Source organism: Pseudopipra pipra, chromosome W (assembly GCF_036250125.1).
Source record: "Pseudopipra pipra isolate bDixPip1 chromosome W, bDixPip1.hap1, whole genome shotgun sequence".
Lineage (NCBI taxonomy): Eukaryota > Metazoa > Chordata > Aves > Passeriformes > Pipridae > Pseudopipra > Pseudopipra pipra.
In genome coordinates, this window is record NC_087580.1 from 27,096,797 (window position 1) to 27,116,038 (window position 19,242).

At 48.9% G+C, this 19,242-nt stretch overlaps 1 protein-coding gene and 1 pseudogene across 1 annotated transcript in view; one reads left to right on the forward strand and one right to left on the reverse strand.

Annotated features, from left to right (window-relative positions):
- Nucleotides 1-19,242, reverse strand: part of LOC135405542 (zinc finger protein 239-like) — a 211,939-nt gene that overhangs the window by 11,391 nt on the left and 181,306 nt on the right. The gene's annotated exons all lie outside the window — the stretch shown is intronic.
- Nucleotides 1,236-2,224, forward strand: LOC135405491 (gastrula zinc finger protein XlCGF7.1-like; annotated as a pseudogene).

Genomic DNA, 19,242 nt, shown 5'->3' on the forward strand with positions numbered 1-19,242 from the left:
CCCCAAACTCTTCAGGGGGGCCTTTTGTGTCTATTCCTGGTTGCTGATTCCTGCTGAGGACCTGAGGGAGCCTCTGCAACCCCATCCATGGGGCACAATCTCCTCTCCAGAGCTTGACTCACTGCAGCCTGTGCAGGGAAATCTGTGCTGGCAGCCCGAGTATGTCACGATCCCCCGTGTTCCCCCAGGATATTTGGGACGAGTTCCACCTTCCCGTGGGATGGGGGGTGATTGTTCTCCTGCTGTTGCTGTTGCTGCTCCACCCCTGTCCCTGCCCTTCCTGCCACTGTCGGGTGAGTGGAGCGGCCACGATGGAAAGGGGCGAGAGAAGCGAAAAGAGCGGGTGGGACCCCCAAAGGGAGCGTGAGGGGCTGTGGGTAACCCCCAAAGGGAATGGAGGGGAGCTGGGGTTTGGGGGGCGGGTGGGAAAGGGGTGTGAAAGGAGGGCTGAGAGGAGGGGAGAGAGCGGGAGCGGGGTTGCCATGGGGGTGTCCCCATGCCTTGATCTCTGGAGTGCAAGGAAGGCTGGAGAGGTGGGAGCTGCTAGAACCCCAAGAGACTGGAGAGGGGAGCACCGAGAAGGGGAATCCTGGACAGTGGGGACCCCTGGGATCCCCGGGACAACAAAGTGGAGAACCTGGAAAGGGGGAATGTCTGGGAACGTGGCACCCCAAAGGCGTAAGGCAGAGGAGGAGGTACTCTTGGCACCCTCAACACTCCCAGCATCCCTAAGTGGGAACCCCAGTATTGCAGAGAGGGGAGACCCTTTGAAACCCCGAGGGGGAGAGAGAGGGGGAACTTCTAGGAGAGTTTTGCGGGCTAATCTTCATATTTTGTAGTATATTTTAGCTGAATCTCAACTTTTTGCAGTTTATGGGGGGGGAACTTCATCTCACTATTTCTGAGGGTTTTTTTGCCTGAATCTTGGAGATTTAGGTTTTTCTGGGCTGAATCTTGGTGTTTTGGGTTTTTTTATGGACATGGATGCCAGTGAGCTCTAGATATGGACTTGGGCAGAGGAACCCCCAAGCCAACGCGCTCAGCCCTTGTTTTTCCCCCCATCAGGATTTGTCCTTCCCAAAGCTTGGGCGGATGGAGGAGGAGGCTGCGAGGAAGAGGAAGATGCCTTGGGCCCCCCAGGCAGGTGAGGAGGAAGTCAGTGTCCCTTTGGGCGGGTGTTGTGCTGGCTCTGTCAGCCGAGCATGGCCCCGGCTGCAGACAACCCCGCTGGCGCCGCCGTCCTGCCGGGGCCGGAGTTGGGGGGATGTCCTTGGCCTTCCCTGTGGGCCGGAGGCAAATCCCCTGCCTGTCCTTCTTGCTTCCTGCCCCAGGCCCCGAGCTGAGGACGGAGAGCCCGGAGGACAAATCCCCCTGTGAGACCCTGGTGGGAGAGGCCGTTTTGAAGGGCTCCCCGGCGCAGGAAGGCAGCGGGGAGGAAAAGGGCCGGAGATCCCCCCGCAGGGAGGGGCTCCAAAGCCATCCCAGGGTGCTCTGAGGAGGAAAGAGCCAGCCTGTGCCGGGAAGGCGGCCGGAGCTTGAGGGGGAGCTCTGACCTGGTGGTCCCTGAGCAGCCTCCCAGCAGGCAGAAGCCCTTCAGGTGCTTGGAATGTGGGAAGAGCTTCAGTAGGAGCAGCACCCACCTCCTCACCCACCAGCACATCCACACTGGAGAATGTCCTTACACGTGTGGGGAATGTGGGAAGAGCTTCAGTGACAGGTCCACCCTCCTCAGCCACCAGCACATCCACACTGGAGAACGGCCCTACAAGTGTAGGGAATGTGGAAAGAGCTTCAGTAAAAGCTCTACCCTCCTAACCCACCAGCACATCCACACGGGGGGACGACCCTACACATGTAGGGAATGTGGGAAGAGCTTCAGCCAGAGCTCCACCCTCCGCACCCACCAACGCATCCACACTGGGGAACGGCCCTACAAGTGCTTGGAATGTGGGAAGAGGTTTCAGACCAGCTCATATCTCCTCCTGCATGAGCGGATTCACACAGATGAGAGGCCCTTCTGCTGCACTGACTGCGGGAAGGGCTTCAACCGGAACTCCACCCTCGTCACCCACCGGCGCATCCACACCGGGGAGAGGCCCTACAAGTGTGGGGAGTGTGGGAAGAGCTTCACCCAGAGCTCTAATTTGACCAAACACCAACGGACCCACCAGTAAGAGAAACCCTACCAGTGCCCCGACTGTGGGATAAGCTTCAGCCAGTGCTTCCACCCTGACTGTCACTCCATCACTTTTGACCAGAAAGGGCCAGTCCCCTTTCACAGGGGCAGGTTCTTTCAACAGAATCCTTCCTGGGGGGTGTGTGTGGAGATTCCTGCCTTGGCTGGGGCCCCCCCAAAGTCACTGCTGGAGGTTGAGAGCAGAGATCTCCCCCCGAGCGTTGGTCTGGGGGAGTTCCATCTATCTCTAATAAAGAATTATTGCTTTTGTGCCAGCTTGAGTAGAATTGCTTCAACAATTGCTTTAGTGTAGAGCACTGTCCTATCTTATGCTGTACTCCTGTTAGTTTTAGTGTGTATTTTGTGCAGTAAATAATTCTGATGAAGATCTTTTGTCTGATCATTTGTAACCCTTAATAATTCATTTGTATCAATAGATCTGACTTGCCATCATTAAAACCTGGGAAACGAAAGTGGTTCAGTCACACCTCTGTAATTCCCCTAAACTTAAAAGTGTTGGCATGATCGAAGGCTGAGATTGGATCCAGCAGCCCCCAGCACACCACAGTCAGTTGGGAGCTCAGGGGGGCCACCCCCCTTTTGCCAACCCCCCTGTGCCCAAAGACCCCCATGGGACCGTCAGACCGGTCAAACCACCCCCCCTTTTCCACCCTTCTCCCTATTTCTCCCACTTTTTCATTGTCCCCTCAATCCCCCATTTCCCCCCTGAACACTTTTGGGGTCCCAACCCCCACGTTTTGCCCTCTCTCCTGTGAATGCGGAAGGAGAAAATGAGGCTGCACACACAGAGTTCCATTTCAGGACTTGTCCACCCATCTTTCCGCTGTCCCCCTTTCATTGGGGTTCCTTTGGAAACAGCACCTGGGCTTTGTCTTTTAGTCCACTGGAATTCCCAGCATGGCCCCAAAGCAGTGCCCTGATCCCACACATCCCCCTCCCCTCATGTGCTGGCTGTGTTCAGCCACCAGAGAAAAACACAGAGAAAAAACCATGCAGGGCATTCCAAGTGGTTTCCACTTTGGCAAACTGCACTTTCTGGATGGAAAACACCAGTCAAGGCCAAAACACTCCTTTTGGGTCCTGATTAACTGAATGCAGCTGCTGCTGCCTTTTGTTGTTCCCACAGAAATTCTCAGGGTTCCTTTGCTTCCAGGAGGCCCCACATGTCCCAATGGCCCCTGGATTCCATGAGCCTCCCCAGTCTCCAAAGGTTCCTTTAGTTCCATGATGCCCTGCAGTCCCCAAATGCCCTTTGGATTCTCGGAGATTCCCCATTGTCCCAGGATCCCTTGTGCTTCAGAAGGAGCTGCAGTGGGACAGTGGCCCCTTGGTTCTGTGAGCTCTGCAGTGTTCCAGGAATCCTTGGGTTCCAGGAGAGCCTGCAGTTTCACAAGGAGCACTTGAATGCAGGAGGTTCAGCAGGGTCCCAATGGCCCCTGGATTCTGGGAGGTTCAGAAATATCTCAGGGCTCCCTTGGTTCCAGGAGGACACACATGTCAGCAGGAACCCTTGGTTCCAGGAGGCTCGACAGTGTCCCAGAATTCCTTTGATTTCATGAGGCCCTGGATTGTCCCAATGGACTCCTGATTCCATCACCCCCTCAATGTCACAATGGTCCCTTGGTTCCATGATTTTCTGCAGCGTCCCAGGGTTCCTTTTGTTCCATGGGGAGCTGCAGTGTCACAATGGGCCCTGAATTCCAGGAGGTTTCCCAGGGTGAGAGTGCTGCCTTGATTCCATGAGATTCCATAGTGTCCCAGGGCTCCTTTGGCTCCAGAAGGCCCTGCAGTGTCACAATGGTCCTTGGTTCCAGGAGGTTCCACAGTGTCCTTGCTGGAACATGCGTGGCTGTTATGCTGCCCCACCTGCAGAGCTGCCTCCAGCTCTGGGCTCCAGCCCAGGAAGGACATGGACCTGTTGGAGCGAGTGCAGAGGGGAGCAGCAAGAGGATCAGAGGGATGGAGCAGCTCTGCTGTGAGGAAAGGCTGAGAGAACTGGCATTGTTGAGGCTGGAGAAGAGAAGGCTTTGGGGTGACCTAATTGTGGCCTTGCAGTGCCTGAAGGGAGCCAACCAGAAAGATGGAGAGAGACTTTGGACAAGGGTCTGGAGTGACAGGACAAGGGGCAGTGGCTTCACACAGGTAGAGGGAAGGGTTGGAGGAGATAGGAAGGAAATCTTGAATCTGAGGGTGCTGAGATGCCCTTGAAGGCCCCTCCCAAGCCAAAGCATTCCATGATTGTGGGACTGGTGGGTGAGGGGGTGGTCGGAGCCATCTGGGGCACAGGGACCAAAAATGAGGGAGTTTTCCATTGTGGGGGAAGGAAGGAGGGGGCAGCAGAACTGACCCCTTGGACACCTGGCAGGCAGGCTTTGGCTGGAAGCTGGTGATGGGGAGCTGAGTGAAGCCCCCACAATGCAGAAGGAAATGGTCAGTGACCTGCTCTGCCAGTGAGACCCCCCCAAGTGCCTGGGCCCACATGGGATGCAGCCAAGAGTCCTGAGGGAGCTGGAGAAGGAGCTGGCCAAGCCACTCTCACTCATTCCCCAGCAGTGCTGCACAACTGCACAAGTCCCAGCTGACTGGCAACAAGCACATGGGATGCCCATCCCCAGGAGGGGCCAAAAGGAGCATCTGGGCAACTCCTGGCCTGTCCCATTGACCTCAGGACCGGGGAAGTCCATGCAGCAGATCCTCCTCAGTGCCATCCCATGGCAGGGGCAGGACAACCAGGGGATCAGGCCCAGCCAGCGTGGGGTTGGGAAAGGCAGGTCCTGCCTGACCAACCTCATCTCCTTCTCTGACAAAGGACCCGCTCAGCAGCTGAGGGAAAGGCTGGGGATGTGTCTCTGTGGAATTCCAGAAAGCCTTTGGCACCATCTCCCCCAGCATCTCCTGCACAAACTGGCTGCTCATGGCTTGCCTGGGGAACTGTTTGCTGGGTGACAAAGTGTCTGATGGCCCAGGGAGTGGTGGGGAATGGAAGGAAATCCAGGTGGGGCTGGTCACTAGTGGGGTTCCCAAGGGCTCAGGGTTGGGGCTGCTCCTGTTTAACATCATTCTGGATGATCTGGGCCAGGGGATCAAGTGCCCCCTCAGGAAAGTCATGGACAACACCACGTTGTGTTTGATTTTGGATGTGCTGGAGGGCAGGAAGGCTCTGCAGAGGGATCTGGACAGGCTGGATCAATAAGGCCACGTTTCAGGGCCTGCCCTTGGCTCCCAACAACCCCCTGGAACGCTCCAGGCTGGGGGCAGAGGGGCTGGAGAGCTGCTCAGCAGGAAGGGACTTGGGAGTGCTGCTTGACAGTGGCTGGATATGAGGCAGAGTGTGCCCAGGGGGGCAAGAAGGCCAAGGGCATCGTGGCCTTTGTGGAGAAGAGTGTGGCCAGCAGGAGCAGAGAACTGATTGCCCCTCTGTGCTGGGCACTGCTGAGGCCCCACCTGGAGTGCTGTGTCCAGTTCTGGCCCCTCAGTGCCAAAAGGCCCTTGAGGGGCTGGAGCGTGTCCAGAGAAGGGACCGGAGCTGGGGAAGGCTCTGGAAAACATGTCTGCTGAGGGACGGCTGAGGGAACTGGGCTCATTGCTCTCTGCAATGACCTGAAAGGAGGTTTTAGTGCGGCAGGGGTTGGTCTTCTCTGCCAAGGCTGTAGTGAAAGGTTGTGAGGGAATGGCCTTAAATTGCCTTGGGCAAGGTTCATATTAGATATTAAAGAAACCTTTTTCCACTGAGAGAGTGTTCAATCATTGGAACGAGTAGCCCAGGGAGGTGGTGGAGTCTCTGGAAGTGTTCAGGTGTGTGGTGGGTTGACCTTGGCTGGACACCAGGTGCCCTTCCAGCTACTCTATCACTCCCCAGCAGGTCAGGGGAGAGAGTAAGGTGGAAAAAAAAAACAACTGGTGGGTTGAGATAAGGCAGTTTATTTAAAGCAAAAGATAGCAGGGTTTGTTCTCTGCTTCCCATGAGCAGCCATGGTCGGCCACTCCCGAGGAGCAGGGCTTGGGTCCGCGGGACGGTTCCTCAGCAGGCAGCCATCAGACAATGAATGCCCCCCTCCTGCTCCCTGCCTCAGCTTTTAGAGCTGAGCTGACCTCCCATGGTCTGCAATGTCCCTTGGGTCAGTTGGGCTCAGCTGGCCTACTTGGGTCCCCTGCCAGGCTCTTGCCCTCAGCTAAGGAAGGAATGTCCCAGTGTTGGTGCTGTGCTCAGCAGTGGCCAAAACACTGGGGTGTTCTCAACCCCCTTCCAGCTGCCAATGCCAAGCCCAGCCCTGGGAGGGCTGCTGTGGGGAACTGAACTGCAGCTCAGCCAGACCCAACCCAAATATCTATGGCACATATTCTATAGAATCCATCCTTAGGTGTTTTATGATAGATCTATAAGATATTACAAATAATAAGCAATAATAAGGCAAGTGTCCTCCTTAGGGACACCCCCCCCCCAAAACTAGTGCCTGTGTTTGTTCCCTGGGGGTCTCTGCAGCAGCAAGCACAGCCCCACACTGACTGCTCTGGGCTGTGCAGGCATTTGTGGTTCTGCCTGTCTCACACACCCCCCCAACCTTGGGATGGATCTGGATGTGACTGGATGTGATGTCACAGGGGAGCTGTGATATCACGGGGAGGTGTGATGTCACAGGGACGATGTGATGTCACAGGGGAGGATGTGATATCACAGGAGAGGTGTGATGTCATATGATGGATGTGAAGTCATAGAGATGTGATGTCACAGAAAGAATGTGATGTCATTTGATGGATCTGACATCATAGGGAGGATGTGATGTCACAGGAAGGATGTGATGTCACAGGGAGGATGTGATGTCAGAGGGGAGGATGTGATGTCACAGGGAGGATACGATATCAAAGGAGAGGTGTGATATCATATGATGGTTGTGATGTCATAGGGGAGTTGTGATGTCACAGGAGAGGATGTGACATCACAGAGATGTTATGATTTCACAGAAGAGGTGTGATGTCATATGATGGTTGTGACATCATAGGGGAGATGTGACGTCACAATGGAGGTGTGATGTCAGAGGGGAGCTGTGATGTCACGGGGAAGATGTGATGTCATGGGGAGATGTGATGTCACATGAGAGCTGTGAGGTCACAGGGGAGGATGTGACGTCACAGGGATTATATGATATCACAGGAGAGATGTGATGTCATATGATGACTGTGACGTCATAAGGGAGATGTGATGACACAGGAAAGACGTGATGTCACAGGGGAGCTGTGATGTCGCAGGAGAGCTGTGATGTCACGGGGAGGATGTGATTTCACAGGGATGATATGATGTGATGTCATATGATGGATGTGATGTCATAGAGAATCCTTGATGTCACAACAAAGATGTGATGTCACAGGGGAGCTGTGATGTCACATGGGAAGTGTGATGTCACAGAAATGGTATGATGTCATGAATCCGAAAAATCGGTCCAAGAAACTGCTCAGAGACTTTTTTATCTTTAAGCAGCAAGGTATTTGTTTATTCAACGTTGGGAGCAAGCCAGCTCACGCTGGACAAACTTGCTCAAAGGCTTCACACAAAATCAGCATTTTTATACAATCTTCAGATGTGATTAAATGCATATTCAAGTGATTACAACATCTATCAATGCATATTAATAATTAATCAATGCATATTAATAATATAGCTGGAGCTCAGGCGGGGCTTGGGGCAGTGCTTCTCTTGGCCCTCAGTTTTGGTGGGTCTGGGGTCTTAACCTCATCTTCTTCAGCCTGACCCTTCTTCTCTTCCATTGTTCTTGACCCGCTCACAGAAGCTTGGAAAAAGCCCTGGCTCCCGGCCTATTTCTCCTATTCAAATGTCTACCTGATCCTGTTGTATTTCTAATTTATCACCTCTAGGCCTATTACATGTTCTTTTACTATTCTCTGAAGCTTTGGTCCAGTAACTAGAACAGAACAAGCACAGATCGTTTTGGATGTTGGGAGCTTGTTAGCAGGCCCAAATTTCTTAGTTAACTCTTTTGGGCCTGGTCTCCTGTTTCAGTCCCCCCTTTTTGTTTAGAATTTACAAATTCTTTCATCAAGTTCTAATGGATTTTGATAGGTATTCATCACAACCCACATTATCTGCATCCTTCTAACCATGATGGTTGATTTGTACCATAGCCAAACAATTAGGACCAGTAGTAGAATCATGCCAACTCCTAAACCCAATATTGGATGCATTAAATAGTGGAACACTTGTGATGCTGTAGGGGAGTATCCTGTAAAGATGTCCCACCAGTGGTGCTCTCTCACTTTTTCCACTTTGGTTAAAACGGTTTTTATGCTCTCAGTGTCATGTTCTACTTGCCAGAGCATTCGTTTAGTCGTTCTGTTTACTTCCTGGACCAGTTTTTCTATATCAGGATGTTTAAGCAGTGCTTTAGAAGATTAATGTTCATTCCTGTCTGCAATTTCGGCACATCATGATACATTGTATAATCAGCTTCAATCAGTTGTCTAGTAGTCACTAGAATGATATAATCAAAGTCACAGCCTATTATTTTAGTAAAACAAAAAAATTAGTACCACTCACTACTTCATGACAAGTATCTATGGTAAAATTAACACAAAAGGTTCTAACACATGCACATCCATTTCCTACGTAATAGACTTGTGATTGGGTTTTAGCATGGGGAAGCATTTCAAAGGTACACACACTATCTTCAGTATCTAAGCATAAATCTTCATTTCTTACGACAGCATTTTCACAGATATATCCTAATTGTCCTTTAGGAATACATGCCTCGGGACTGACTGTCTGTCACTTTTTCTTGGTGTGATCATAACTTGCCCAAACATTATGGTCTATGGGTCTGACAATTACATTTTGGTGTATGGCTCCTAATATCAGGATAGGAAAGATGGTCTTTTCTTTAGCTGCACTGATAGTGAGTACATAAGCTTCAATTTGTTCATGTTGAGGGTTGTAAGTGAAGTTCCCTAACTGCCACCACGCCTGGTAATTTTTCTCAAACTGTGTAGTAGAACTGTTTCTAGCTATTATTTCTCTTACTTCTTGTGGCAATATTCCTGAAGTTCCTTCCCTTAATATTCTTGCAGCTACAGATTGTACCCACTGTTGAGTTTGGAGACACTGTATTGCAAGTGCAAACCTTTTATGGATGACACCAGCATAGTCAATAATTTTGGTGAAATCTTTTGCAGTGTGGTTAGCTACTAATGTTATCAATTTAACTGCCAATGACTGTGTTTCTGCCAAAGTGAGCAAAGATGATCTTAAAGGGACTTTGAATTTTCCTAGATCAGATGTGACAGCACTTAGTTTATTCACTAATACTTCTTGATCTATGGTGTTTAATACACTTAATCCTGTGCCAAACCATCCGGTTACATCTCTTTGAATTCTGGTACGAGGGGATCTGGCCATCATCTATGCATGCCAGCCTTTAAGGCTTTGTTGAATACAGGGCTGACAATCTTTTTGTATGTTTGATATGTTTACTTGAAGGTTTATTTGAACCCTCTTCAGTGAATATGTGGGATCTGACAACAGCTTCTGCTCATTTGAGTGTCTAATCATGTAAGGTCCAGCAGAAGTTAAATTGTGGACACTCTCACAGGCTAAAGAAGGAGTTGTAGAACTGGTGGTGGTCTTAGTCAATGGGGTGGTAGGAGATTTAGTAGTTGGAATACTTGATGAAGCATTAATTATAAATCTCCTGGTTATATTTCCTTCCCTGAATGTCCATTGACACATCACAGAAACTGATTTATCTGGAGTGAAGGTGTATCAACATTGATCAGAATCACATGCATGTCTACTAATTACATTTCTGCAGTCAAACGGGTAGGTAAGAAATACTTTCACAGAGTTCTGTACAGTAATGTCAATTTTGGGTGATCATGTAATCTGTGAGGGTGATTTATATGCTTTATATCCAACTCGAGTTCATTCTCCAATTTTTCCTATTAAAACGCATTGTATGGGGTACCAGGATTTTACCAATTATTCAGTACTCTCGTTCCTTGGAGGACTATAACAGATGCATTGTATTGGTTCAGTTCAGATGAATTCAGAATATCTGTATTTATAGCAAATCATAGACTAGAATTCCCATTATAGGCCTGAGACCATAATGATTTTTGGGCAAGAGTTTGATTTAACACCAATGTACTTATCAGTCCAAAGATCAGCATTGAGGAGGCTTGATAGTAGATGATTCCTCTCCCGAGGTCCATGCTTCCTCTGGAACCCTCTTGACTCGAGAGCAGTGGATCCACGTGGGTTTCTCTTTCACCCAGATCACTGTGAAGGTGGTCATCAGCACCTGCTGGGGTCCATCCCACTTCTCGCGTGGTGGATCTCCTGAAAGATTCTTAACATATACCTGATCACCAGGGTTGAATGGATGTAACTTACAATCAGGCTGCTTGGGTTGGTGCTCTAACACCACTGTAGCATTTTTCTGCAATTGTTTCCCTACAGCCATAACATGATCACACACATATTGATTACTGATTTGATCTACAGCTTCACTATTCACAGTTTGCATCATGTAGGGTCTGCCCAATAGAATTTCAAATGGACTCAGTTTCCCTTTTGATCTTGGCTTGACCCTTAGCCTGATTAAAGCAATAGGTAAAGCTTGATACCAATGAAAATTTGTTTCTTGACATATTTTACATTCATCTTTTCTACTTGCCCATTTGCTTGGAGTCTGTAGGGCATATGCAGTTGCCAATTGATTTTTAGTGCTTTACTTACTGCTTGTACAATTCATGCACAAAAGTGTGAACCTCTCTCTGAAGAGATGCTCTTAGGCATTCCAAACCATGGTATAATCTCATTCAACAAGACTTTAACCACTCCTTTTGATTCATTTTTTTTCTACATGGGAAAGCTTCAGGCCATCCAGAAAATGTGTCAGTCAAAACTAAGAGATAACAGGACCCCCCCCCTTTTCTTGGGAGCTCAGAGAAATTAATTTGCCAAATTTCACCTGGGAAATGCCCTTTACTTATTACCCTTTGGTGTATTTTTGTTCCAGTATTAAAGACAAAGTTCACATTGGGATGCGACTTGCTCTATTGTGGTAAATAAATTTGGTCCTGCTACTCTAGTCCTTAAATGCTAATAGAGTGAGTCTAAGCCCCAATAGTTTTATCATGGTCTATTTTTACAAATTGCCACACTAATTTTTCTAACAGTATTAACTGACCTTTTTTTAGTTAACCTCATCTATTGTCTAACACCTTACCTTCATTTTCATGTATCCACTTTTAATCTGTTTCTTGATATTCTACCTGTTGATCTGTGTCTAGTTCTTCTAGCACTAAAGCTGCTACTGATAGTTCTTTCCTTCTTGCAGCAGCTAATTCAGCTTCTGCATCAGCTTTTCTGTTTCTTATTTCCAGGACAGTGTTACCTTTCAGGTGTCCTTGGCAGTGCATAATTGCCACCTGAGAGGGGAGTTGTACAGCTTCTAATAATCATAGAGTTTCTTCAGTATATTCCACAACTTTTCCTTGAAGAGTTAAAAGTCCTCTTTTTTCCAAATTGCTCCATGAGTGTGAACTATGCCAAAGGCATATTTGGTACTGTCCATTGAACACATTCTCCTTGTTTTTCAGTAACAGTCAATAGATCATTCACATATTATAAAAGTACACCCTTTCCCGGTGGTGACTGACATTGTTCCAATTCTTTAGCTAATTAATTCCCAAAATTGTGGGAATATTTTCTAACCCTTAAGGTAACACTGTCCAAATGAGCTGAGTTTTCCTTCCTGTGGTGGGATTTTCCCACTTGAAGGCAAATATCCTTTGACTTTCCTGTGTTAAGGGAAGGCAGAAAAAGGCATCTCTTAAGTCTAATACTGTGAACCAAATTACACTTTCTTTTAATATTGTTAATAAGGTATATAGGTTTGCAACAGCTGCATGTATGTTTTAGCTATTTTATTTACTGCTCTTAAATCCTGAGCCAACCTATGTGTTCCATTTGTCTTTTTGACTGGTAAAATTGGGGTGTTGCAATCTGATTCACACTCTACAAAACCTTAATTTCAAAAAGTTGTCTATTATTGGCTCAATTCCTCTTCTATCTTCCAGCTTCAGTGCATATTGCTTCCTAACTACTGGGTTTGCTCCTGTCTGTAATTCTATTTCAATGGGAGCTGCTCTTTTTGACTTTCCTGGTGTTTCAAAAGCCCAAACTCCTGGGTATACCTGATCTAAAATTTGATTGACATTTGAATTACCCTGGCTTGGCTCCACATAGCTCATTGCTAAACTCAGAGCTGCTATTAATTGTTCTTCCTTTACCTTAAGTTCAATTTTACCTTGTTTGAATTCTATTACAGCTCCCAGATTTTCTAGTAGGTCTCTGCCCAATACCAGTTTGGATAAATTTGGTAAATACCAAAACTGATGCACTCCCATTTGTTTTCCAATTTTGAACTTTAGGGGTTTCAAAAGAAAGCTTTTCTGATTGGCCAGTGGCACCCACGACTTAAACATATTTATCATTTTTAGGTATTAATTCAAAACAGAAAATGTAGCCCTGGTATCAATTAGAAAATCTAATTCTTCTTTTTCTTCCCCTAGTTTAATTTTTACCAGCAGGTCCCCTAGCACTGGCCTGCCGGCCCCCCCTTCACTCAGTACTCTGTAAGCAACAACAGCCCCTCCTATGCCTGTATTTCCACCTGTTAATTCAGGGCATTCTTGCTTCCAGTGTCCCTCTTTTCTGCAATATGCACACTGGTTCTACCCAACCTTGTCTGTCGGGGAGGCAAACCTTACATCTGTTACACAAGGCTCATACATATAACTAACAGTTGCAAAACTGACAAATCTTAATTCTAGGTCTTATCCAAAGTGATGTGCTTATAGTTAACTCTTCAGCACTACCTCTCATATAGCAACTCTTAGCATGATAATACCTTTAACTATGTGCTCCTGGATGTTTCAAGGTAAGCAAGATATATCAGGTACACAATAACAATACTTGGCCAAATACAAACAAAACCAGACCAGACCAGACCAGAGGGGATATTCCCCCGGGAGAGCGTCCTCTCCCATGTCCCCTGCGAGACGGCGTCCCGCCTCGACTCACGGGTATCCAGAACCAGAACAAACAAACCCAGAAACCAGATACAAATACCTTTTATCAATAGGCAGTGTTCTTGTCCAGCCCCCGCAAGAAGCCACCGAAGAAGGGAGCCCCTTCGGGTAGAAAAACTTACCCGAGGGCGCCCAAGGGGGTCCCGTCCTCCGGGGGATTCCGCAGCCGGGTGGAGAAGGTGTGCTGCTGCAGGTCGCCAAGTGAACCCGAAAAATCGGTCCGAGAAACTGCTCAGAGATTTTTTTTTTATCTCTAAGCAGCAAGGTATTTGTTTATTCGATGCTGGGAGCAAGGCAGTTCGCGCTGGACAAACTTGCTCAAAGGCTTCACACAAAATCAGCATTTTTATACAATCTTCAGATGTGATTAAATGCATATTCAAGTGATTACAACATCTATCAATGCATATTAATAATAGGTGGAGTATAGCTGGAGTTCAGGCGGGGCTTGGGACAGTGCTTCTCTTGGCCCTCAATTTTGGGGGGTCTGGGGGCATAAACTCATCTTCTTCAGCCTGACCCTTCTTCTCTTCCATTGTTCTTGACCCGCTCACTGAAGCTTGGGAAAAGCCCTGGCTCCCGGCCTGTTTCTCCTATTCAAACGTCTACCTGATCCTGTTATATTTCTAATTTATTGCTTCTAGTCCTATTACATGTTCTTGTACTATTCTCTGAAGCTTTGGTCCAATAAGTAGAACAGAACGAACACAGATCATCTTGGATGTTGGTAGCCTGTTAGCAGGCCCAGATTTCTTACTTAACTCTTTTGGGCCTGGCCTCCTGTTTCAGTGAGATCGGCCACTGCAGAGCAGGGCTGAAAAAAGGGAACAGCAGCTCTTTCCACCAGGAAAAAAACTCTGGATCCTCTGGATTCAGGTGCAGTTGATGGGGCAGCCTGGGCACTTCTTGGGCAGCAAGAACTTTCTGTGGTGGCACCTTTTGTCTGGCAGGAATCTTCAGTAGGATTCAATTTTTGAGGAGGTGGGACCGGCGATTAAATCACAGGGCTGAGAAAAGGGAACAGCAGCTCTTTCCACCAGGAAAAAAAGTCTGGAAGCTTTGGCTTCAGGTGCAGTTGTTGGGGCAGCCTGAGCTCTTCTGGGGCAGCAAGAACTTTCTGTGGTGGCACCTTTTGTCTGGCAGGAATCTTCAGTTGGATTCAATTTTTCAGGAGGTGGGACCGGTCATTGCACCGCAGGGCTGAAAAAAGGAAACAGAAGTTTTCCGTAAGGAAAAAAAGTCTGGAAGCTTTGGGTTTAGGTGTAGTTGGTACAGCCTGGGAACTTCTTGGGCAAAAAAGAGCTTTCTGTGGTGGCACCTTTTGTCTGGCATGATTCTTTATTTGGTTTCAGTTTTCAAGAGATGGGACAGGCCATTCCAGCACAGGGCTGAGAAAAGGGAACAGCAGCTCTTTCCCTAAGGAAAAAAAGTCTGGCAGTTTTGGCTTCAGGGGCACTTATTGAGGCATCCTGGGCACTTCTTGGGCAGCAAGAGTTTTCCGTGGTGGCAACTTTTGTCTGGCAGGAATCTTCAGTTGGATTCAATTTTCCAGGAGGTGGGACCGGCCATTGCAGAGCAGGGCTGAAAAAAGGGAACAGCAGCTCTTTCCACCAGGAAAAAAAGTCTGGAAGCTTTGGCTTCAGGTGTAGTTGTTGGGGCAGCCTGGGCACTTCTTGGGCAGCAAGAGCTTTCTGTGTTGGCACCTTTTGTCTGGCAGGAATCTTCAGTTGCATTCAATTTTTGAGGAGGTGGGACAGGCCATTGCAGCGCAGGGCAGAAAAAAGGGAATATCAGCTCTTTTCCACCAGGAAAAAATGTCTGGAAGCTTTGGCTTCAGGTGTAGTTGTTGGGGCAGCCTAGGCACTTCTTGGGCAGGAAGAGCTTCCTGTGGTGGCACCTTTTGTCTGGCAGGAATCTTTATTTGGATTCAATTTTCCAGAAAGTGGGACAGGTCATTGCAGCACAGGGCTGAAAAAAGGGAACAGCAGCTCTTTCCACCAGGAAAAAAAGACTGGAAGCTTTGGCTTTGAAGTGCAGTTGTTAGGGTAGCCTGGGCACTTCTTGGGCAGCAAGAACTTTCTGTGGTGGCACCTTTTGTTAGTCAGGAATCTTCATTTGGATTGAATTTTTCAGGAGGTGGGACCGGTCATTGCAGCGCAGGGCACAGAAAAGGGAACAGCATCTCCTTCCACCAGGAAAAAATAGATGGAAGCTTTGGCTTAAGGTGTAGTTCGTGCAGGCTGGGAACTTCTTGGGCAGGAAGAGCTTCCTGTGGTGGCACCTTTTGTCTGGCAGGAATCTTCAGTTGGATTCAATTTTCCAGGAGGTGGGACCGGCCATTGCAGAGCAGGGCTGAAAAAAGGGAAGAGCAGCTCTTTCCACCAGGAAAAAAAGTCTGGAAGCTTTGGCTTCAGGTGTAGATGTTGGGGCAGCCTGGGCACTTCTTGGGCAGGAAGAGTTTTCTCTGTTGGCACCTTTTGTCTGGCAGGAATCTTCATTTGGAGTAAATTTTTCAGGAGGTGGGACCGGCCATTGCAGCGCAGGCCTGAAAAAAGGGAACAGCAGCTCTTTCGACCAGGAAAAAAAGTCTGGATCCTTTGGCTTTGAGGTGCAGTTGTTGGGGCAGCCTGGCACTTCTTGGGCAGCAAGAGCTTCCTGTGGTGGCAACTTTTGTCTGGCAGGAATCTTTATCTGGAGTCTATTTTGGGTGTTACTTTGACCTATTCAGGAGTGGGCCAAAAAAAAGGGAATTAGCAGCTCTTTCCATCAGGAAAAAAAAGTCTGGAAGGTTTGACTTTGAGGTTCATTTGGTGGGGCAGCCTGGGCACTTCTTGGGCAGCAAGACTTTCTGTGGTGGCACCTTTTGTCTGGCAGGAATCTTCATTTGGATTGAAGTTTTCAGGAGGTGGGACCGGCCATTGCAGAGCAGGGCTGAAAAAAGGGAACAGCAGCTCTTTCCACCAGGAAAAAAGTCTGGAAGCTTTGGCTTTGAGGTGCAGTTGTTGGGGCAGCCTGGGCACTTCTTGGGCAGCAAGAGTTTCCTGTGGTGGCATCTTTTGTCTGGCAGGAATCTTCAGTTGGATTCAATTTTCCAGGAGGTGGGACCGGCCATTGCAGCGCAGGGCAGAAAAAAGGGAACAGCACCACTATCCACCAGGAAAAAAAGTCTGGAAGCTTTGGGTTTGAGGTGCAGTGTGTGGGAAAGACTGGTCACTTCTTCAGCAGCAAGACTTTCTGGGGTGGCACCTTTTGTTTAGGAGGAACCTTCATTTGGATTCAATTTCTCAAAACATGGGACCTGCCATTGCAGCAGAGGACTGAAAAAAGGGAACAGTAGCTCTTTCTACCAGAAAAGAAAATCTGGATCCTTTGGCTTCAGGTGTAGTCATTGGGGCAGCCTGGGCTCTTCTTGGGCAGCAAGAGCTTTCTGTGGTGGCACCTTTTGTCTCGGAGGTGTTTGTTCCCTGTTAGCAAGTCCCTTATGGCGTCAGTCACAGAACACTGGGACTGCTCACAGGGCATGATGAAGGAATACAGCAGCAGTGCGGAAAGAGGAGGTAGAAAAATACATTCCTGTATCTAATATACTTCCTCAGTTAGAGAAATTGCTAATCTTGTCACATGATTTGTACTGGACCCTTCTAAGGATGTACTTTTGCCCAGACCCTTTGCTCCAGATGTGCCAGCTACACCAAAGGAAACCAGAGAGAATCTCAGCAAAGCCAAAAATCAGCTCTTATGGCACTTGGCACTCTATGGGGTTTAGCACTGGAGCTCAATCTCTCTGGGACGGCTGGTCCAGAACAGTTCATTTAATGAATGGTGCTGTTGCTGAACTTCCCTGGGCATGTTGCAATTGGCTACTGAGGCTGAAAGGTTTCCTGTAAGGATTTTTATCTTTTGAAGCTACAGGCTGAATTTGAGGGATAAACTCCAGTATTCTGAAAGTGGAAAGTTGATAGACCAGAAAAGACTGTTTCTTCTACAACAGATTTGAAAGAGTCCACTTGTAAAAATCACAAAGCTTGAAGTCTACTCAGCAGAGCTGATTCCTCATCTGCACTGATCATCAGCAACTGGACTCTCTCCTATTTCAGGGTCTCATCTGTGTACACTGGATTAAGGCCTCCTAACTTCTTAAGAAAAGTAGTGTTATAAGCTCACAGTTCTGGCAAGATTTCCTTAGCAGATGGGTTGAAAAGCAAAACTTTGTTGCCATGACCAACGAATGCAGAGCCCAAGGTTGTTTGTGGTGCTAGCTTTGCTCCACTCTCTAATAACTTCTGTCCAGATCAGTGCTGGCAACAAGAATTCCAGGTTAACGCTTGTTTCATTTTTCAGGTTTTGCATTTCAAGAATGGGGAGTTGTTATTGGAAACTCTGCCATGGCTGTCAGTAACAGCCTCGGAAAACAGTTTGTCTTATTTCTGAGGGAGAAGTTTCCAACCCAGCTTTGGAGTATGCAAATAGTTGAATGACTTGTTGTACAATTGGAAATAAAAAACAATACATTTGCTGTGATTAATGTCTTAACTTATATTTGGCTAAAGAGTTCTTTTCTTGATACCTTCTTTAAAAAATAGGACCCATAAGCAGAAAGGTGATCTCCTAAAGTGTTGCAACCTTTTAAGTCCACTTGTTGCCACACAACAATAGCATGCCAATATCACATCCAAAGATACAGAATCTTACAGAGATACACACAAATATATACCTATACATATCTATGTGTGTATATCTATCTACCTATACATATCTATACATATCTATACAAATACACACAAGAAAGTTTGGGGTTCCTGATGAGAGTTCTACATGGGTAATGAACAGAGGACTGGTTTGATGTGTCATACAACTGTGGGGACCATGAATGTAAGCTCTGAGCTTTGATTTACTGTCCTGGTTTGTAACTGCCTGCCTTCCCTTTGGGGGGAACACAGGCCTCTATTTTGCACGGTCTGTTTTGTTTTACTTGGCAGTGTAGACTAGGGGCAGAAGAGTTTTTGGAGCCAAACAGCTCGATGCAGATTCAGTTCCTTTAGTGGTGCCTAAAACTCAGGAGCTGGACTCCACGGTGCTGGTGGGACCCTCCCAACTCAGCACGTTCCATGATTCCATCAAGTCCATCTGTCAGTCTAGCACTGCCCCAGCAACCCCCAAACCCCTAAAGCGTGTCAGCCATGGCCAGATGCAGGAGCCTCTGAAACACCTGCCGGGGTGCTGGCTCCGCCTGGGCAACCCATTGCAGTGCCCGAGCCCCCCCCGAAAAACACAGGGAGAAACCTTTCTCCAGGAGCTGACCTGAAGCTCCCCTGCCTCAGCCTCGGGCCACGTCCCCCGCTCCTCCCAGCGCAGGCTCCTTTCCAGCAGCCCCCTCGGCAGAAGGCGGCTCAGGGCTCCCCTCTGCCCCCCCGGCCGGCTCCGCTCCGGCCCCGCTCCCGCCACGGCCCCGCTCGGCTCTGCACGGGGAAGGAACGCGCCCAGCCCCGGACAGACACCCCCGGGGGCCGCGCACCGGGGGCTCACTCACCGGGGGTCCCTCCTCGGGGGTCACTTACCGGGGTTCCCTGCCCGGGGGTCACTTGCCAGGGGTTGTTCACCGCGGGTCGCTCACCGGGGGTCCCTCCCCAGGGGTCACTTACCTGGGCTTCTTCACCGCGAGTCGCTCACCGGCTGTCACTTACTGGGAGCCGCTCAGCAGCGGCCACTCGCCGGGGGCCGCGCACGGGGGGTCTCTCCCTCGGAGCCGCGCTCCGGGGGCCACAGGCCGGGGGTCTCTTCCCCGGGGGCCGCTGCCCGGGGGCCGCTCAGCGGCAGCGCTCCCGCTCCCGGCCCCGCCCGCTCCCACCCAAACCCCACCAACCGCCCCTCTCGGCCCCGCCCCCGCCCCGCCCAATCCCCGCCTCGCCCCGCCCACTCCGCCGCCTCCCATTGGCTGCGCA